Source organism: Sciurus vulgaris (assembly GCF_902686455.1).
Source record: "Sciurus vulgaris genome assembly, chromosome: 12".
NCBI lineage: Eukaryota > Metazoa > Chordata > Mammalia > Rodentia > Sciuridae > Sciurus > Sciurus vulgaris.
This window is the reverse complement of record NC_136473.1, coordinates 48,219,205-48,241,856: the sequence shown is the minus strand read 5'-3', so window position 1 is coordinate 48,241,856 and position 22,652 is coordinate 48,219,205. Positions and strand designations below refer to the sequence as shown.

Genomic DNA, 22,652 nt, shown 5'->3' with positions numbered 1-22,652 from the left:
TTTGAATTCTTGGAGTAGAGTTTTTTGAGTTCTTTATAGATTCTGGAGCTTAGTGCTCTATCTGAAGTATGATTGGCAAAGATATTCTCCCACTCTGTAGGCTCTTTCTTCGCATTGCTGATAGTTTCCTTTGCTGAGAGAAAGCTTTTTAGTTTGAATCTATCCCAGTGGTTGATTCTAGCTTTTATTTCTTGTGCTATGGGAGTCCTGTTAAGGAAGTCTGGTCCTAGACCAACAAGGTGAAGATTTGGACCTACCTTTTCTTCTATAATCTGCAGGGTCTCTGGTCTGATTCCGAGGTCCTTAATCCATTTTGAGTTTAGTTTCGTGCATGGTGAGAGATATGGGTTTAGTTTCATTCTGTTGCATATGGATTTCCAATTCTCCCAGCACCATTTGTTGAAGAGGCTATCTTTTCTCCATTGCATATTTTTGGCACCTTTGTCTAGTATGACAAAATTGTATTTATTTGGGTTTGTGTCCGTGTCCTCTATTCTGTACCATTGATCTACCTTTCTATTTTGGTACCAATACCATGCCGTTTTTGTTACTATTGCTTTGTAGTAGAGTTGAAGATCTGGTATTGCAATACCCCCTGTTTCACTCTTCCTGCTAAGGATTGCTTTAGCTATTCTGGGTTTCTTATTCTTCCAGATGAATTTCATAATTGCTTGCTCTATTTCTGTAAGGTACGTCATTGGGATTTTAATTGGAATTGCATTGAATTTGTATAGCACTTAAGGTAGTATGGCCATTTTGACAATATTAATTCTTCTTATCCAAGAACATGGAAGATCTTTCCATCTTCTAAGGTGTTCTTTAATTTCTTTCTTTAGTGTTGTATAGTTCTCATTGTAGAGGTCTTTCACCTCTTTTGTGAGATTGATTCCCAAGTATTTTTTTTTTCGAGGCTATTGTGAATGGGGTAGTTTTCCTAATTTCTCTTTCTGAAGATTCATCACTTATGTATAAAAATGCGTTGGATTTATGGGCATTGATCTTGTAACCTGCTACTTTACTGAAATCACTTATGAGTTCTAAGAGTTTTCTGGTGGAATTTTCAGGTTCCTCTAAATATATAATCATGTCATCAGCGAACAAGGATAGTTTGAGTTCTTCTTTTCCAATTCGTATCCCTTTAATTTCTTTGGTTTGTCTAATTGCTCTGGCTAGAGTCTCAAGAACGATGTTGAATAGAAGTGGTGAAAGAGGGCATCCCTGCCTTGTTCCAGTTTTTAGGGGGAATGCTTTCAGTTTTTCACCATTTAGAATGATATTAGCCATAGGCTTAGCATAAATGGCCTTTATAATGTTAAGGAATTTTCCCACTATCCCTATTTTTTCTAGTGTTTTGAGCATGAAGGGATGCTGTATTTTATCAAATGCTTTTTCTGCATCTATTGAAATAATCATGTGATTCTTGACTTTAAGTCTATTAATATGGTGAATTACGTTTATTGATGTCCTGATGTTGAACCAACCTTGCATCCCTGGGATGAAACCCACTTGATCATGGTGCACTATCTTTTTAATATGTTTTTGTATGTGATTTGCTAAAATTTTGTTGAGAATTTTTGCGTCGATGTTCATTAAGGATATTGGTCTGAAATTTTCTTTCCTTGATGAGTCTCTGTCTGGTTTAGGTATCAGTGTAATATTGGCTTCATAAATGAGTTTGGGAGGGTTCCCTCCTCTTCTATTTTATGGAATACTTTGAGAAGTATTGGAATGAGCTCTTCTTTAAAGGTTTTGTAGAACTCGGCTGAGAACCCATCTGGTCCCGGACTTTTTTTTGTTGGTAGGCTTTTGATGACTTCTTCTATTTCAGTACTTGAAATTGGTCTATTTAAATTGTTTATGTCCTCCTGGTTCAGTTTAGGCAATTCATATGTCTCTAGAAACCTGTTGATGTCTTCGAAATTTTCTATTTTGTTGGAGTATAGATTTTCAAAATAGCTTCTAATTATGTTTTGTATTTCAATCCTGTCTGTTGTGATATTTCCTTGTTCATTCCGAATTTTAGTGATTTGGGTTTTCTCTCGTCTTCTCTTTGTGAGTGTGGCTAAAGGTTTATCAATTTTGTTTATTTTTTCGAAGAACCAACTATTTATTTTGTCAATTTTTTGTATTGTTTCTTTTGTTTCAATTTCATTGATTTCAGCTCTGAGTTTAACTATTTCCTGTCTTCTACTACTTTTGGTGCTGTTCTGTTCTTCTTTTTCTAGGGCTTTGAGCTGTAGTGTTATGTTATTTATTTGTTGAGTTTTACTTCTTTTATTAAATGCGCTCCATGAAATAAATTTCCCTCTAAGTACTGCTTTCATAGTGTCCCAGAGATTTTGATATGATGTTTCTTTGTTCTCGTTTACCTCTAAGAATTTTTTAATTTCCTTCCTAATATCTTCTGTTATCCATTCATCATATAATAGCATATTGTTTAATCTCCAGATGTTGGAATAGTTTCTGTGTTTTACTCTTTCATTTATTTCTAACTTCAATCCATTATGATCTGATAGAATACATGGTAGTGTCTCTATCTTCTTGTATTTGCTAACATTAGCTTTGTGGCATAATATATGGTCTATTTTAGAGAAGGATCCATGTGCTGCTGAGAAGAAAGTGTATTCACTCTTGGTTGGATGGTATATTCTATAAATGTCCGTTAAGTCTAAATTATTGATTGTGTTATTGAGATCTATGGTTTCTTTGTTCAATTTTTGTCTGGAAGATCTGTCCAGTGGTGAGAGAGGCGTGTTAAAATCACCTAGTATTATTGTGTTGTGGTCTACTTGGTTTCTGAAATTGAGAAGGATTTGTTTGACATACATAGATGAGCCACTGTTTGGGGCATAGATGTTTATGATTGTTATATCTTGCTGATTTATGCTTCCCTTAAGCAGTATGAAATGACCTTCTTTATCCCTTCTGACTAACTTTGGCTTGAAGTCCACATTATCGGAAATGCGGATGGATACTCCAGCTTTTTTGCTGAGTCCATGTGCATGGTATGTTTTTCCCCATCCTTTCACCTTTAGTATATGGGTATCTTTTTCTATGAGGTTAGTCTCTTGCAGGCAACATATTGTTGGATCTTTCTTTTTAATCCAGTCTGCCAGTCTATGTCTTTTGATTGATGAATTCAGGCCATTAACATTCAGGGTTATTATAGAGAAATGATTTGGTTTCCCGGTCATTTGGTTCATTTTTAAAATTTTGTTTATTTATTTGTTTGACACAACTTGTTTCCTCCTTTATTTGACAATTCCTTTAGGATAATTCCTCCCTTTGCTGATTTGCTTCTTTGTTTTTCATCTCTTCCTCATGGAATATTTTGTTGAGAATGTTCTGTAATGCTGGCTTTCTTTTTTTAAATTCTTTTAGCTTTTGTTTATCATGGAAGGATTTTATTTCATCGTCAAATTTGAAGGTAAGTTTTGCTGGGTATAAGATTCTTGGTTGGCATCCATTTTCTTTCAGGGCTTGAAAAATGTTGTTCCAGGCCCTTCTAGCTTTTAGGGTCTGGATTGAAAAATCTGCTGATATGCGTATTGGTTTCCCCCTGAATGTAATTTGGTTCTTTTCTCTCACAGCCTTTAAAATTCTGTCTTTATTTTGTATGTTAGGTATTTTCATTATAATGTGCCTTGGTGTGGGTGTGTTTTAATTTTGTGTATTTGGAGTCCTATAAGCCTCTTGAACTTGATTTTCCATTTCATTCTTCAGATTTGGGAAATTTTCTGATATTATTTCCTTGAATAAATTGTTCATTCCTTTGGCTTGTTTCTCTAGGCCTTCCTCATCCCAATAATTCTTAAATTTGGCCTTTTCATGATATCCCATAGTTCTTGTAGATTCTGTTCATGATTTCTTACCATCTTCTCTGTTTGTTCAACTTTGTTTTCAAGGTTAAATATTTTGTCTTCAATGTCTGAGGTTCTGTCTTCCAGGTGTTCTATCCTATTGGATATGCTTTCTATGGAGTTCTTAATTTGGTTTATTGTTTCCTTCATGTCAAGGATTTCTGTTTGGTTTTTTTTCAATATCTCTAACTCTTTATTGAAATGATCTTTTGCTTCCTGTATTTGCTCTTTTAACTGTCGATTGGTGCGATCATTCAATGCTTGCATTTGCTCTTTCATCTCATCGTTTGCTTCTCTGATCCTTTTAATTATGTACATTCTGAACTCCTTTTCTGTCATTTCTTCTGCCATGCTGTCATTGGGTTTTATTGATGTAACATCTAGATTTGTTTGCAGCATTTTCTTTCCTTGTTTCTCATATTGTTCAGGTATCAGTGGACCGCTGAGATATTGCAGATTTCCTCTATTGACTTACAATGTCCCTGAAGATTTCTCTATATATCCCCCCTTAGCCTTCAGTAGGCTGAAGTCATGGAGGAAGTTGATAATGCGGTGCTCCACAAGGAAGCTGCCTCTCTAGGAGTGCTGGCCTTCAGGTGGGGTATAATCCCTGCTAGTGGGCAGAGGTGCCTCCACTTGTTGACCAATGGTCATCCAAAGGGGACCTAGGCTGCGGGCTGAGGCAAGGCCTGTTTGGGCCTGAGTCTCTGGTTTTACCGTCCTTGTGGGGAAACCTCACCCAGCAGGGAAGACTCACCTGGTGGGGAGGTCTCGCTGGTCAGTTCCCTCCTAGAGGTTCCCCTCAATTTACAGCTACCGCCTGGGCTGGGCTGCCTTCCTCTGCAAAGTTCCCAGGGGCCCGGCCCTACCTCCTGGGCCTGGGAGCCTCACCCTTTGCAGATGAATCTCCTTAGGCTGCCCTTCCTCAGAGAATTTGCCCACAGGCCTGGAACCTTCGCTCCGCCCTAAGCCTGTCTCTGTGCGGCTCTTCCACCCAGAAGCCTCCTAGATCCTGGGACCCTGCTCTGCACCTAATCGCCTGGCTGTGTGGCCCCTCCTCTGAGTAGCCACCTGGGGCCCCGAACAATCACTCTGAGTCCCAGAGACCCGCCACACGCCTCTTCCTCCAGACAGCCGCCCAGTATTCCGGTGCAGTCACTAGGAGTCCAAGAAACTCACTTCGTGCCTCCTCCTCCCACCAACCACCCGTAGCCCGGGGCAATCAATCACTCCGAGTCGAAGTACCCTCCCCGTTCCTCCTCCTTCTCCAGATACCCCCCCCGGATGTTCAGGAGCAGTCCCTCTGAGTGGCTCTGAATCCACGTGACCCGCTGCACGGGTCCTCTGAGCAACCGCCCAGAGCTCTGGTGCGGCCACTCAAGACCAAGCGTCCCACCAGGCTTCTCCTCCAGGCAGATCCCCTGTGTTCAGGAGCTGTCACTTTAAGACCAAACAACTCACCACTCGCCTTCTCCTCTGAGCAGCCGCCTGGAGCGCTAATGCAGTCACTGCGAGTCCAAAGGACCCGCCGCGCTCCTCCTCCTCCTCCTCCTACTCCTCCGGGCAGGCCCCGGGGTTCAGAAGTGGTCAGAGTCCAAACAGCTCGCCACGCAGCCCCTCCTCTGGCAACCGCCTGTAGCTCTGGTGTAGTCACCTGAATCCAAGCGGCCGCGCTCCTCTTCTTCCTCCTCGTCCTCAGGGCAGGCCCCGGGGTTCAGAAGCTTCGTTCTGAGTCCAAACAGCTCGCCGCACGGCTTCTCCTCTGGCAACCGCCTGTAGCTCTGGTGCAGTCACTCCGAAACCAAGTGGCCACGCTCCTCCTCCTCCTCCTCACGGCAGGCCCCGGTGTCCTGAGTCCACACAGCTCTCCTTGCCACTCCTCCCCTGGGCAGCCGCCGGAGCCCCAGTGGTTGCTCCGAGTCCCAGCGCTGTGCCGAGCAACCTCCTTTACGGCGCTCCCAGCTGTCCGAGTTCACTGCTCCAGCGGGGGGAGGGGCGTCTCGCTGGCAGCTCTACTTCACAAAGTTTCCTGCGTTCCGGGACCCCCGTCCCATCCGGGATGCCTCCCCAGGGGGTGAGAGTCACCCGGCTGCTTTGAGTTGGTCCCAAGCGTCTCAATATCTCCTCTTTTGAATCCTGAGTCCTGGAGCAACATGAAATGCAGCCACCTTCTAGGCCGCCATCTTGAAACCCCCCCAAGATCACTTTAAATTAGGTAAACAGATAAAAATAAAAATGCCTTTAAAGTTACTAACACATTTATTTTGTTGTCAGACAATAAAATGTTTTCTATAAAATGTCTGAAATATAATATCCATTGCTTCTAAAAAACTTCCTCAACAGAAAAGAGATGGTTAGTACCATTAACTACATTTGGTAGTTTTTACAATTAAAAATGAGTAAATTAGATTTAAGATAAATGGGATTAATCATAAGTGTGTTTGTTAAGGAGGCATCTATTACATTATTACATTATTATCAATTAATTTACAAAGTTAAAGTACTAAAAAGCAACTACTAAATATAAAAGCAAACACTTTTAACTTCTTAAATTTCATGAGGAAGTATATTTAAACATTAAATGTGTTTTCATAAATTGGTAAATAGAAAAGTTTTGAGATTGCTTTATGTCTATGTCTTCACTAAAAACAGCTATTGGGATTTAAGATTCTGTCAGGTGTGATTTACATACAAAGAGTGCAAGAGGTTTCAGTTGGGTGTCAGTTAAAGTACTATAAAAAGAAATTCATCTTATTTAAATGGAATAATTTGTCCAAATTCAGAAATTTCATAAGGATTGTTCCATAATGTAAATTTATAAGGGAATCAACAACTAAAAGGAAGACAAAAAATATTTGTGTAAGTTTCCAGAAGTTTTGCATAAGTAACAAAAAGGTTTGTATAAGCAAAGGGTAAATTTAAAAAGTTTGTGTGTAAATTTGTCATACATAATTAACACAATCAGTTAAAGTTATTTAAGGCTTTTTCCTCTTTTAAGAAAAGAAAGTTCCTATCAATGAGGCTAAAGGCCAATACAGGGTTTCTGGCATGGTGCATGCTTACAGAAACAGATAAGAAAAAGTAACTCTTTTCACAGGCATCTGTTACATTTCAAGAGGCTAATTAGTTTTCTTAAATAAAGGTCTGAGAGAGGAAAGGAAAACTGACCTTCTCCCCAGACACAAGTCAAAAATTAATGTACTGATATAAACCAAAGTTTAATACTCTATGTGTTAAAGTAATAAGGATTTCTTAAAACATTAAACTTCTCTTATCCAACAATATAATTTATTGTGTCTGTTAAGTTTTATTATTTAGAAAAACTAGTCTTAAAGGCACTACAGTTTGTATAATTCTGGTTAAACAACTGTTATTTTAAAGTATTACATTACATTCCAAATTCCAAATTTTTTTTTTAAAAGCTAAACTTAGTATAAGAACATCAGTGCAATTGTGGTGCTGCTATTGCCTTCTTTATACTCTAAAATTATTCATGTACAAGTCTTCAAAGTGTAAGATTTAAAGGAAAATTTTATCAAGATGGTTTTCTCCAAATTGAAGTTCTCTGTAATGGTGGTCTCTTACAGATTTACATAAAAATGATAAATTTAGTTGGAAATTTGTTTATGTTATTTAGCATTTTACAATTAGATAAAAATAACCTGTCATAAATTATAAATTTTGTGTTACTCTTTCTCTCTCTCCATGCCCCCCCCCTTTTTGGGTAACAGGGATTGAACCCAGGATTGCTTAACCACTGAGCAACATTCCCACCCCTTTTAAAAATGTTTTATTTAGATACAGGGCCTTGCTGAGTTGCTAAGTGCCTTCCTAAATTGGCAAGACTGACTTTGAACTCACAATCTTCCTGCCTCAGCCTCCTGAGCCACTGGGATTACAGAAGTGCACAAACACATCCTGCAAATTTTGTTACTCTTTACACTGGGATGGAAGCTTGAATACACAAAGGAGAGCCTTGCTTATTTAAAGGTTGACAATATGGGGTGTAAAGGTATTTTGCCATTTTCCCTTAAAAGGGGTCAAAAACTCTCTTAACTTATATAATTTGTGTTTCAGCTGTAATGTTATATTATGTTAACTGATCTGATTATATAGATTTAAAAAATGATATATAAAAACATCATAGAATAATATGTAAGAGACTAAGATCAGTTTCAGAAATAAAATACCTTACTTAATATTTGTCACCTGAGTTAAGACTCTACCTCTCACCTTATTTCATGTTAAGATAACCACTCAAGTTCATTTGAAGTTAAGTTCAAAAGATAGATTTTTGTTATAAGGATTACTGTAATCTGAAAATAAGCAGACAATATAAAACTACGTAAAGATTTTATATTACAAAAAATCATGTTCCTTGGTTCATAGCTATTATACAAACTAAATTTTTTTTACTTTTGTTAATGTCACTTTGTATTTTTCTTGTAAACTTTATAACTGTTGTCTGTTAATGCTTCACAAAAGTACTACTTTCAATATACAACCTAAGTTAATTTTAGATAATAGACCATAATCGATAAGGCAGATACAAACCTAACTTCCAGTACTTTTACTGTCCACATTTCTTAATTTTGTTGCTCAGCTTATTATCAAAGACAAAAGTCAGGTAATACAATTGGTGGGAGCTGAGTCTTCTTTCACTATGGTACCCCTTTCAGTACAACAACATTGGAGTTACAATCCTCACATATTTGACAACTGATTTTACTAATTTTCCTGGCCAAATAAAACTATACTCATCAAGTCAATTTCCATTGTTTGTCTGCTTTTGCATCGCTGGGCCAACCTCTACAAATTCAAACTGATAGTGCTCCACTTATTCTAGTTCTTCTTTTTGACAGTTTTGTTATCAATATCATAGTAATCACTGAACAGTTATCCCTTATAATCCCCAAGGCCAGGCCATTATAGAGTGGACTCACTTATCCCTTAAGGAATAATTATAAAAAAATAAAGAAGGGTAGACAGAACCCCAGAAAATTGTTTCAGAAATTCTTTTAAATTGTGATGCTGAAGTCTACACTGCTGCTGAATGACACATGGCTCCCATTTGCAGTAAGACCATCAGGCCTAGTATAGTGGAAATATTTACAAACAGGATAATGGAATGGACCAGATCCGGTGATAATGTGAGGTCATGCTTTCATCTTTGCAGCTCCTCTTATCTGGGAATCTGAACATGCTTTTCTCATCACCAAGGAGGACCTCAAGCTGCAGTTCTTTCAAAGAACTGAAGAACCTGACCCTCAGGCTGAGGCACTAAGTCTCCAGTCACCATGTTTGTGGCTGTGCTGGCTTTATTAAGCTGTCAGGTAAGTAGGGTTCATGGTGAAACTTATCGGACTTATGTCCCATATTCACCTTTAGTACACACAGCTGTGGGGACTGGAGAATCAATTCCAGTATTTGCTGATTATACTCCAATGATGGGAGGTTTTTCAGATAAAAATTATAAAGTGGAAAATCTTTATAAACTACACAATGAAAAAAAAACTTTCAAGATAAAAATCTACTTTTTTCTCAATGAAAAAATTAAGTTTATCCCTCACCTAAATATTTGATGCTTGAGACCCACAAAAAAGAAGTTATTAATTTCTAAATAGACACCTATTGATGCTAATGTCACTGTACATCATATCAAGACTTGGTCACCATAACACTGGAGATGGTTAAAGTTGGATGCAATAGAATATGTACACTAGTTCCTAATTTTAACACCCTGAAAATACACTAAATGAAATTGATTCTATTCTTTGAGAAGAGAATAATCCATCAAAATCATAGAATTATTTCATCCTGTTGGGATGACACTAATAACTTTCTTGGTGACACAGGTAATGGTGTCAAAGTATCCATTTACTATTTTAATGTCTACTGTGAAAATTGAACAGAACTTCTGATTTTCATAGAGTCCAACTGGCTAAAATAAAACTAATGAGGAAGCATAACAAATAATATAAAACTCTTACTTGCTGATTGGAAGAAATATAAGATTTCAGGTCCAGTGTAAATAATTGGACATTTTCTCTAGAAAATACTATTTTGGGTTTTTTAACTTTATATTCTTTTATAATTCTAAATTGAAAACCATTGAAAAAAACATTGGTTTATATTCATGTGATATAATTTATTCTTAAAATTTTAATTTGTGGGCTGGGGCTGAGGCTCAGAGGTGGAGTGCTTGCCTCACACATGTGAGGCACTCGGTTTGATCTTCACACCACATAAAAATAAATAAATAAAGCAAGTCTTTAAAAAGGAGTGCTTCATAATACAGATAGTAATTTTTAAAATTTTTAATTTGCTATTTTCTTGTTTAAATATTCTTACACTTCCTTTTCTTTCTAGAGCAGTACAACCAAGAGTAATTCATGACCAGGGTCTTACATGAGAAATTTTACATCTCTTTTCTTCATATTCAAGAAGTATTTCTTTACTGACATGTATAAAAAAGTAATAAATAAAACTTCTATTTCGATGCCAATCTGGAAAACATATAGCAGATATATCAAATTCTTAAGACCAGAGCACACTAAGTCAGGTCTACTACCAAAACTTTATCACACACACTTCAAGTTTCTAAAAGCAACAAATATGTTTAAGATAGTAATGAAGGGACCAAAAGGGAAGGAGAAGCAGAAATAAATCAAACACCTTAAGGCTTGGCACATGGTACTGACAGTCTCCATGTGGTCACAGAGAGTATGACCTCATGGAAAGTATCCTGAACTTAGAAGAAGTTCCAGGTCTTAAGCACCAGCCTAGAGTTATTGGACAAGTTATATCCTAAAGACTCAAAGCTTTCTTTTAATAATATGGATTTTACTACTTTAGTTAGTCAGGTTGCAGATTTAATGGGATGTTATAAGTACATGCTCAGAGAAAGAGGAAAGCAATGAGATAATTTGTTCCCTATTCTGAAAGTTTATAGGAATTGCAAATGTGATTCAAGGTGTATTTTTCCTCAGGTTCTTATGTTGAGGTACATTTTTGAGACTAGAACCCTAAAACAGTTCTAAATATTTTAAGTATTCCTATTGAAAGAATGAGCTGAATACTCCTCTTCATAGCAGGGTTTCTCATTCTGTATTCTGAAGCATACTTACAATTCCATTTACCAACAAATGCCATCATTTCATTCTTCTTTAAGGCTGAGTAATTCCATTGTGTATATATAACACATTTTCTTTATCAATTCATGTGCTAAAGGACATCTAGACTGATTCCATAGTTTAGCTATTCTGAATTGAGCTGCTATAAACATTGATGTGGCTGCATCAGTGTAGTATTTTGATTTTAAGTCCTTTGGGTATAAACCAAGGAGTAGGACAATTGAAACAAATGGTGGTTGCAGTTCAAGTTTTCTAAGGTATCTCCATACTGTTTTCCTTAATGGTGGCACCAAGTTGCAGTCCCACCAGCAATGTATGAGTGTATCTTTCCCCCATATCTTTGCCAAATTTATTGTTGCTTGTATTCTTGGTAATTGCCATTCTGACTGCAGTGAGATAACATCTTAGAGTAGTTCTGATTTGCATTTCTGCAATTGCTAGAGATGATGAACATTTTTTCATATATTTGTTGATAGAATGTATTTCTTCTGTGAAGTGTCTGTTCAGTTCCTTTGCCCATTTATTGATTGGGTTGTTTTTTTTTTTATTTTTTTGGTGTTAAGTTTTTTGAGTTCTTTCTATAACCTAGAGATTAGTGCTCTATCTGAGCTGCATGTGGTAAAGATTTTCTCCCATTCTTCAGGCTCTCTCTTCATGTTATTTATTATTGACTTTGCTAAGAAGCAGCTTTTTAGTTTGAATTCATCCCATTTACTGATTTTTGATTTTACTTCTTGTGCTTCAGGAGTCTTGTTACAGAAGTCAGGTCCCAAGCCTATATGATGAAGATTTGGGTCTAATTTTTCTTCTAAAATAAGAAATTTTAAAGACACTGCAATCCTTATCAAAATACATTATCAAACATGCACTGTTAACTCAAATACTTCCTGAGGCCAAGATTTACACAATGAAATACCTATGTGGATTAGTAGCAAACTAGAGAACTCATTGTCCTCAGACAAAGGACCTTACTCTGCAACACTCACAAGAAGAGTAGTATAAGCTCAAAGGAGAACAGATTCAATTCTTTCAGTGGGCTTAATAGCCACATTCTGCATGAGACTCCTCAATTTTCATGTTGACTCAATTCACAGTGGGAAGCTGCATATGTGTATAGGCCATATTTGTCCATAGACCTGGTGTGTGGATGATGGTTTATTTGCTGTGGGTTTTAATCAAATGAACTGTATTTATAGCCACATTTTGGCAGGTAAAATATGCTCTGTTGTCATATCTTGTATTACCATAAAAACCAAGCCGAAATAATCCTAAGAAGGACTGAGAATACCTCATTTAAGAATTTTTCCTCAACTATTAATTTATACTCCACTTGTTTTCAATATTCCCTACTAATGAATGAATACTTATTTTCCAAGAACTGATGAAAATGAATTATTAAAAGTATCCACATCTGTGTTCTCACTCAGGGTTGCAGTGTTGAACACTGCCAGGCTGGCCATACCAGGATTCTAGGAACTCAACAGACCTCCTGAAACAGTCTATTGCACAACTCCCATTGAACAAGGATTCATGATTTGCTACTATTCTCATGAAAAAGCCCTGCATGCAAACAACACTGGTGGTCAAAATGACCTTGAAGACAACCAGGAGGCATAAAATACTGAAAGCTTCATTTTCCCTTTGTTAAAAGAGGATCCATAGCCCATTTCTAAGAATCATCTGAATGGCAGTGAATGATTAATGGTTGGAAGGAAAAGGATGCTATTGAGCAAGTCAATAAAGTCTCAAACACTCCTTTCAAATTACCAATCACCAAAATGGTGAAAGGCAGGTGAAAGTTAGATTACCATTATTGGGATGGAGAGGTTTGAAAGAAGGAGTACCTAACCATCTCCCACTCGAAATACTGCATCAACTTTGGACATCTGGGATTCATACATGTCTTGAATTTTAGTGGCTTTTATCTAGGAGTTCTATCAGAATCTCCATGAAATAAATTTAAAAGTGCATGTCCAGGCCTTGTTACATTTACTAAATCTAGATCTTCAGGAGTGAGCTTATACGTGTAAGTTTTCACAACGTTCCCCAAGGCACTCTTAGGCACAATTTTAGTGCACAGCCTGTCAGTCACAAAACCACCACTTCATTGTCAACTCTGTACAGAGACAGATTCCTTTTATCATTTGGAGAGTGGGTCAAAACGAAAAACTGTAAGATAGTCATGTACAAAAGTCTCATACAATTTTCCAAGGTAGAGGAAGGATGGAGACTAGTCAAATAATAATGTAATTTTGTTTCCTTCTACCCAAACAAAAATGAAAATCTCTCCTACCTCCAAGAAAAGCATTGCAGATTTCAGATAAAGGTTTAGACTCATGGTAGTTCCCTTTACCAGAAATGGATAATTTGCCAATGAATTATTATTCATCCCTTTGTAACCTAGCATCTGAGTCCTCCTAACCTGAAACCCCATCAGTGTTTGTAAGCCTGTAAGTTTCATTCACAAACAAGGAATTCTTATTTTCCTCAAATGGGAGAAGAATCCTGTCTATACACAAACTGAAAAAAATTATCTTAAAAATTGAGGTCTCTCTTATTTTTCACTTCCCCTCAATTACATAACGTCCATATAGATCTATATATTTCTGATTACTTTCCCTTCCCTTTTTCCTAACTGAGCCTCACCATTGAAGGACAAGTTCCTTTTATAGAACTCCTCAACAGTAACTAAATTCCTCTGGCTCATCAAAGGCTTCTTTTGGTTTGCACTTTTAAGATCAAGCCTGTATCCACATTACCATTATTGGGATGAAGAGGTTTGAAAGGAGTACCTGACCAATCTCCCACTGAAATACCAGATACTGAGGAGGGATCGGTGGGAGGATAACCACTGCAAAACCTGTCTGGGCATTTTAGCAAGACCCTGTATCAAAATTAATTTTAAAAGGACTGATAATGTGGACAGTGATAGAATATCCCTGGATTCTATTCCCAGTAACACACATACACACACACACACACACACACACACACACACACACACACGGACATTAAAGCGTCATTCAATGACAAATACTGGTATCCTACATTGTTTTACTCTAATTAGAAAAAAGTAGAAAAGATTGGAAAAAATGACTGAATTTCTCTTCTGTGTACTAGTATTTACTTTAACTACCTTAAATAAATTTGTAACTTCCAGTATCCATAAAAGGATGAATATTGAAATTGATCCTGAATGTATCACTGTTAAAAGAAATGGATGTCAGATAATTGTAAATAAAGTTGATCTAAACATATCTTGTTTTTTGCTTCAATGATTGCCTTGAGCATAAGCAGGTTTGCTGCTGCGCATGTGCTCTTACTGTAGACGGCATAGTGCAGGGCAGTGTGGCCACTGGTGTCCATCACATTTGGATCTGCACCAGACTGCAGCAGAATCATGGCACACTCCTCCGCCTGGAATTGTGCAGCCTGTCAGGTTTGCACCAAGAAAGGGACTGTCAGCTACACGTGTCCAATATTAACATGCCACACATTTTACCAACTAAGCACACTTGAATGAGAAAAATAATGCATCTTAGATCTGGGAATTCTAATCAAATCCTTCTTCAGCTACTATCTCCCTTCATCAGAGTCATGCTGTTGTCACTGTCACAGAAGTTAATGCAGCATTTCATCTGAATCAGGAGTGTCACCACTTCTGGATTCCACAGACACAGGCATAAGGCAGAGCAAGCCTATTAAAATGAAAGGACTTTTCAGGAAAATACAGAACATTATCTCCAGACACAACAAAATAAGTCATAAAATGGCAAATGTTTAATACCACATACTTCCTCCTCTTTCCAAGTATTTATTTATTTTCTGCAGAAAGTATGATCTTTCTTAGGCCTTCCTTCTGAAAACAACAATTACCTATTGGAAGGCCTGGTGGTGGCAGTGGGACTGTTGTGCTGGGGTTGCAAGCCAGGACCTCACTCATGCTATGCAAGCGCGGTACCCTTGAGGTACCTCTCCAGCCTCATGCAGCCCAGTAGAAAAGAAAGAACATGACTGTCACAGCACAACCTCACTGGGAGTCTTACTTTAAGCTCTGTTATTTACTAAACACTGCCTAGCCTTTGTATGTGTCCCTTTCCTCACCCATAAACTGGGAATGAAGTAGTAGTTACCTAACAGGATATCACAGTGATGCATAAGACAAAGTCTATGGAGAGGATTTGGAAAGATCTGTGACAGCTCTCATCATATGCTTTGCATTTGATTAAATTTCACTTATTAAAATTACTGTGTGCAGCCCCACATCACTTCCCCAAGGCAGTCTGGAGTTCTTGGGCAGGGCAGGCTTGGGGGATGAGCCAACACTGGCTCCAGGCCCAGGACAGGCTTGGTTAGTTGTTCTGGGAAGTGATGAGGGAGACTGGGCCGCCACAAGGGTGGGGGAGACAAAGCCCAGACCTGGACTATGCAGGGGGTGGGCTCACGCTTCTGTGGCACCCCAGCATAGCGGGAGTCACCTGCACCCCTGCCTTGGAACAGGTCCACTGCATCACAGGCGGCCTAGCCCTCTGCTGGGCTCCACGTTGGGTGCCCTGTACACCTAGGGAGCTTAGGCTCTGCTGGGATCACGGTCTGCCCACCTGCTTCAATGCACTTTGGATCCAAAATGATGCCGATGTTTCTGACAGCATACCTTACCAAAAATGAGCAGCACTTCACAGAAGTTCCAGTTATTCCAAAGGCAATATGCAGAGATGTTGTAGATCTGTGCAAAGAGCCTGGTTAGAGTGACTCAAGTTTGGCTGAACTGTGATTTGGCTCTGAATGCCCCTTTGATCATAATGAGAGAATGTTTGATGTTCTACAATGATTTGGAGGACAGAGAAGTGAAGTTCTTTTCTTCCTTCCTCATGAATGCCCCCTAGCAGGGACACTGTGAATGGTCTAAGGTCTTGGGATCAAAGTCTGAAGAGAAATGGTGTAAAAATGCCTGCTGTATATGGAAGAAAGGACTATGTTGTTAATAGTCCCACATGGATATACTCTTGCTGAAATTCAAGAAATGGCATCTGGCCAGCAGCAACAGATTGAGGTCCAGCAACAACTGCTGGCTGCAAAGTAACAGCACTTGAAGTTTTAAAAACAAGATCAGTGTCAACAGGACCAAGCTGTTGAGTAAGAGAAGCTTAAGAGTCTAAAAGAAATAGCTGAGAATTAAGAAGCCAAGCTAAAAAATGTGAGAGCACTTGAAGACCACAGAAGAGACTAAGCAATTGGAAACTTTTGGGGGAAATTGAACAGATGAACAGTAAGTTCCAAAAAAACAGAGGGAGCTCATTCTAGCAGTGTCAAAAGTGAAGGAACTTACAAGGCAGCTAGAGATGCTCAAGAATGACAGGATTGACAGCCACCATGACAACCAGTCACCTGTGGCTTTGCTGTATCACCTCTACAAGAAAGTGCAGTTAAGAAACAAATTGAATCAAGAGCAGAATGCCAGGCTCCAACAAAGGGATTGTTGGAATAAGTGCAATACAGAAGTGTCAGTCATGGAAAAGCATGTTCATGAGCTGAGGACCCACTGTGGAAGAAGGCAGCACTGCAGCAAAATGAAAATCTACTGGTTCCTTCTGATGAACATCTTCCTCAGCAAGCAGTGTCAGCCTTAAGCCATGTGACTGCAGTAGGCCCATACATCCAGTCCCCTACCATGCCAAGGATGCTCTCAAGGTCACAACTGCTGGTGAAGCCACCTGTGCCTGATGGTTATTTGGACTTGCAGACATCAGAGCGGGCAAAAGACATGAACATTGCCCAATATGAGATCTGGGTCCACATCACAAACTAAGATTTCAAAAATCCATTCAGCTGACCAGCTGGCACTCATCGTAGCCCTGTGAATGCAGATCTTTTCCTGAGCCAACGCTCTTCTGTATCTCAAACCACTGGGAATGCCCTGGACCAAGCTGAGGATGGGGAAGTTCCACTGAGGGAGAAAGAGAAGACAACACGTCCACTGTTGATGTTCGACACAGAGTGGGCCAGTGTGCTGCCCCACCTCCTTCGGCACACTAAGGAAAAATTGGAGCAGTGCTGATGTCTCCCAGGAAGCTCAGGCTACAAGTCAATATGTGGATGAAGTACCATCTCCTCTTCCTAGAAAACCCAAACAGGTTAATTTGCCTTATGTGGACTAACCTATCATTCACCTCCGACATTAAGCCATGGAAATCCTCAGCAGTTGCCAACAGCACCCATTGGAAGTGAACCCAAACCAGCAGGGCACCAGCCAAAGGTGCTGCTGTCTCTCCGCATACTTTCAGTTGGCCAAGACCAAACCCTTTCTCCATGATCTAAGCAAGAAAGTTTACTTGCTGCTGCAGTCCAGTCCTTTACTCCCAGTCTTTCAAAGATACCCTTCATCCAGCCTTCAGATAACCTCAGACCATGGCAGCCAGCTCTAATATTCCATGTGTACACAGTATCAGGCTCCAGGAAAACACTTTCCAGCAGGCTGTGCAGAGTGCACTGACTAACATACATATGAGAGGCCCACACTTTGCAAGTGTATATGGCAAGCCTGTCATAGCTACTTCCCAAATCCACAGCAGCACCCAGAGAATATTTACTCCAACAGCCAGGGCAGGCATGGCAGTCCAGAAACAAACAAAACCTGTTTCTTCAGTTCAGGAGAACCATTAAATGAAAGAATTCCTTGACAACTCAGTCCAGCTAAATTATTGTCTTTCTTCTCTAACCTTACCAAAACCATAGTGATGCCAACTTAGAAAGAAGCCTTATGAAAGAAACTGTCTAATGCATCCAGACCACTGAAGAAATGTGGTTCTAGTACAGAGCCCACAATAGCTGCAATGGAGACCCTCTCTCTTCCATCATACCCATCTAAGTCATCAGACTCAGTGACTGCTGGCTCAGAAATCCCCACAGGAATTCCAAATCCACATTCACATATGGAGCCAGAGAAGGAGGTGGTCTCTTTAGTTCCTAAGCCACTGTCTCCAGAGGAAGTGGGGAGTGCCAGTTCACAGAAAGATCACATGTCAGTTCCTTTTCCTGTCCTCAATTATGTACCTGAATGAGTTCCAGAGAGGATCCTGAATCTCCAGAACAAAACCCAGAGGAACCAAACCCAAATGTTCCAGATGTACTTGAAGTGTATCACAAGGAATGCCCTCCACCTCCACCCTACCCACTTGGGGTTCTAGAAGACCTGGAAAAGACTGTGTGAGCATGTGCCCACCTAGGATCACTGGACAGGACTCTGCCTCCTGACAAAAGGAAAAATTTGCTTAAACTGGCTCAGAGAGGGTAACTCAAGGAGTGAGGGTGAAATTCAATGTTCCTGCTTTACTCCTAGATTCATCTTTGGTGGGAGAGTTTGACCTCATACAGAGAATTATTTCTAAGTTGATGACCCAAGCTTGCCCAATGATGATGGCATGAGAGCACCCCACACTGCTGTGTGCAGGAAACACAGAAGTCATTAAGTTCCTGGTGCAGTTTGGTGTGAATGTAAATGCTGCTGATAGTGATGGATGGACACTTTTGCACTGTACTGCCTCATGTAAAAACATCCAGGGGTGTAAGTTTTGGGTGGAGGCAGGAGCAGCTGTGTTCACCATGACCTACAGTGACATGCAGACTGCCACACATGATCGTGAGGAGGTGGACAAAGGCTACACACAGTGCTCTCAGTTTCTTTATGGAGGTTCAGGAGAAAATGGGCATAATGAATACAGGAGTCACTTATGCGCTTTGGGATTATGACCCCCAGATTGATGATGAACTGCCCCTGAAAATAGGAGACAGCATGACAGTCATCCACAGAAAGGCAAAATGAAATTGAGCCATGGTGGGCATACCTTGATGAGGAGGAGGTACATGTTCCATGCAGCTTTCTGGAGCTGTACCCAAGATCTAAACCAAGACAAAGGAGCTCGGCCTGAAACTTGACACAATATTAGTTAATGAAGAATTAATCTTATCACCAAGAAGAAATAATACTGTTTTGGCAAAATTTTCACAATTCTCATTTTGATGACAGTGTGGTTTGAAAGCAATGCAGAATGTGCTCTGGAAGAAAATGAAAGATTGAAGAACTCACTGCTACTGGGGGACACACAGCATGAGGAAAATGGAGCTTGTAAGTCAGCAAACCATTCTGAGCTGGGCACAGCTGCTCCACAGAACACTCAGGAAGACACACAGTGACAATCCAGTTTTCTGCAAGAAAAAGGACCATTCCTTGTACTTTTGGGATACTGACTTTCTATCAAGTTTAGTGGGCCTTTTTGCACTGCTCTGTACCAGTCCTCCTTCCAGAAGGACCAGTGCCATCAAGGCACCAACCCCAATCCTCTAGTGCCAGCAGGCCTGAACTTGTGTGGGGAATAGAGATTCCACTTACATATTGTCAGCCAAATCTGCTAGTTGTTCATTTTTCAGCAGTAACTATTATATATGCTCTTCTAGCATTTTATGAATTATACATTGATTAAAATATTGAAGCTAAACTACACTCCCCAATTAAAGTAGATTTAGAATCTTGTTTTTAGGGTGAATATGAATCTATATTTATTGTACTTTGTACCTTGGAAATTAGTGACTTTCCCATAATACTTGTCAAGATCATTTCTAATATTAAAAACAATTATAATAAAATCAAGCTTTCTAACTCTAAAAAAGTTACTATGTACAAAAAGGGCTGAATAACAAAGACATCAAAAGAAACTTCCCTTTCATTGTCAGAAAACATTAAAGTAAAGAAAACTTGGGTTTCTTTGTGACTCAATTTATTTGATATTTAGATTTACTGTACATAAGGAAATTTGATATAGAAAACTTTTAATACCAGTCTTTAATAATGTTGTGAGTTACAAAAATGTCAGTTTATCTTTTACAATTTCCTAATTTCATCAATGCCTTGTTTTGAAAGGAAAGAGGAAACACTTCAAGTGCAATTGAGTTTTCTTTTTTCACTTTAACATCTCTCACTTTGCTAGACTGAAAAGGGTGACATGATTGTTTTAATGATGGAAGGGTCCTGAGATACAAGGACTATATGTCTGCTACATTTTAAAGGATCAGGTTATATCTGGTGAACAAATGAACGGAATGAAATCATAAAGAGGATATGGGAGCTGTGTATTTTTCATAATAAAGTTTTTATAGTAAAACTTTAGAAATACTAATCAACATTTATATTTGTTAGCTTCTACTTTCATACAGATGCACATAAATAAAATGATTAATATATTATTGTCTTCAGATCTGTATTAAATTGGTGCATAATAAAAGCATACATATATGATAAAATGTATCCACACAATACAGAAGTACAGATAAGCAAATTCCTTTTCTTTCAGAGGAGGTTAAAAGTTGGCAGAACATACCAAAATCCAGCCACACCCATGATAAACACATACACTTAGAAAGTGAAATCAGATATGTGCAAGATACATATTTCTGTTCTTCCCTGGGCTGATTTCATGAATAATATTCTTCTACCACACCTTGGAGATGCAGTAAAAATGCCGAGAGAACTTTGATCAAAATTAACCAGAGGCTAAGCCCAAAATCAAGACCCAAAAATATGTCAACATGCCGAATTACTATAATTTCCAAAGGCAAGGAAACTAAATGAAAAACAATACAAAATTACTAAGTATCCGTATATATTGGGAATCAAACAAGAAATCTTTCAGAATCACAAAAAAAGAAATAAAAATTTCAGTTATCCTTCAAATGCCTGAAAATGATAAATTTGTAAACACTCTGTATATATATTTTGATAACATAAGACCATAGTCAATTTGTGTGAATGTGCAAAAATCCTGACATTTTCCCCCTGAATTGGTACAACAAAATACATCTTCCCACTTCAGACCATATCTACCATGCCTTCTATTGTCACATATGTTGGGGGCTGTGCCATGTTGATGGCGCCTGATCACATCAGCAGCGAGGAGGTTAATTGACATAAGCACACTCAGGTGGTTTATCATCCATGCATACAATGTATGCGCATGTGTTCTCAAGCACTCCTAATTGTGTCTGCTCGGACATGTAGCGTCTTGCTAATCTTTGCATAAGAGGCGTGGCCCTGCTCTCTGCCTCCTGGAGGCGATATAAGCATAGGCAGAGCGAGACAGAAAAACACACAGCAGCAACTAGCAGAAAGAAACGGAGCAGCAGCTAGTAGGGAAACACAGCAACTAGCAAAAGAAGTGGCAAGAAGAAAGAAAAGACAGCGGAACGACAGCTAGGAAGAAGAAGCGGCTAGCCGATAGAAGCAGCAAGTAGGGGCAGCGGTGGAAGGCAGATCGCAGAGCAGAGAACTGAGATGCATCACTAAAGCACCTTAGGTAGACGCACCCTTAGTTCACAGGATGCAGGACGCACCAGTAAGAAGCAGCAGACCTTAAGTGAGGCGTAGCAAGTCTCTCTTCCTCTAAGCTCTAAGCAAAGCCTGTCCTTCTCTCAAAGCCTCTCTTAAGCAAAGTCTTTCTCTCTGATAAGCAAAGTCTCTCTCCTCTCAAAGCAAGAAAACCTCATTTCCTCTATCCTCTATAAACAAACAAGCAAGAAAGCAGTGCACTAAAGAGAAAGATAGAAGTAGCTCAGTTTCCAGTCCACCACCCATAAGACCCATGCAAATTGTTGCTGCAAGCGGTGACAAATATCCACGGATTTTGTACCGCAAAGAGCCAGCGACAACATATTTTTCCTCCTGATGAATGCACTCCAAATAGTTTATAAAGTCTAATGGCTTCTTTGTAATACATTGCTTTTTGAAGCTGTGTAGATGATGACAAGCATTATCTCTCTAATTATTTACAAAAGATATTCTGGCTTCATGGAAGTAATGACTGAGGACACAGACATTTTTCCTTACCACCGAATTGCTTGTTGGAAAAGGCATAAGCAACTTACACTTTAAAGCAGCAGTGTAAGAACTAATCCTCTTTGTCTTCACTCAAATTGCTAACTGGAAATCAGTATTTGATCCCTCTGTAAACTTAAAATTCAGCACCTTGCCATGGAACCTGCTGTAATCCCAGCAACCCTGGAGGCTGAGGCAGGAGAACTGCAAGTTCAAAGATAGTCTAAGAAACTTACTGAGGCCATATGATACTTAGCCAGAGCATGTATCAAACACTGAATAAAATAATTCAAAGGACTCAAAAAGTGTCTCAGTGATAGAGTGCACCTGTGAATTAAATGCCTGTTTCCAAAAAAAAAAGAAAAAGAAAAAAGAAAAAACAATGTAAAATTCATTCTCTTATGAGGATGATAAGTATTTTTCCCTATGTTAATATGTTACTTTGAGATCTGATACAGTATAATTTAGCAAAGGATCCTTGCTTAGCAGGCATAAAAGCGTAGGGGGTGCCAGGCTATCTCATGCACAGGTGAGCTAGGGAGTCAGAACCCAGATTCCAGGAGTTGGGTAAAAGCAGGCTTGTGGAGAGCAACCTGCAAACTCGTTTATTGCAGGAAAAACCACACATTTTATAAACTTTTTGCCCAATCCCAATGTGCCATGGGGGATCAGACCACCAGGCCACAATACAGGTTCCCTTGGTAACACTAGGTCAATTTGGGGGCAGTTGTTTACATTCCTAGGTAGTCAAAGCAGAATGCTCCTCTCTGCAAGTTTATACACTTGAGACATTAA

General features: G+C 39.1%; 1 pseudogene across 1 annotated transcript; it reads left to right on the top strand.

The window, feature by feature from the left end:
* Positions 1-15,293: 15,293 nt before the first annotated feature.
* LOC306641177 (apoptosis-stimulating of p53 protein 2-like) lies at positions 15,294-18,921 on the top strand (annotated as a pseudogene). Its single transcript has one exon. The product of its transcript is annotated as an apoptosis-stimulating of p53 protein 2-like (transcript).
* The last annotated feature ends 3,731 nt before the right edge of the window (positions 18,922-22,652 follow it).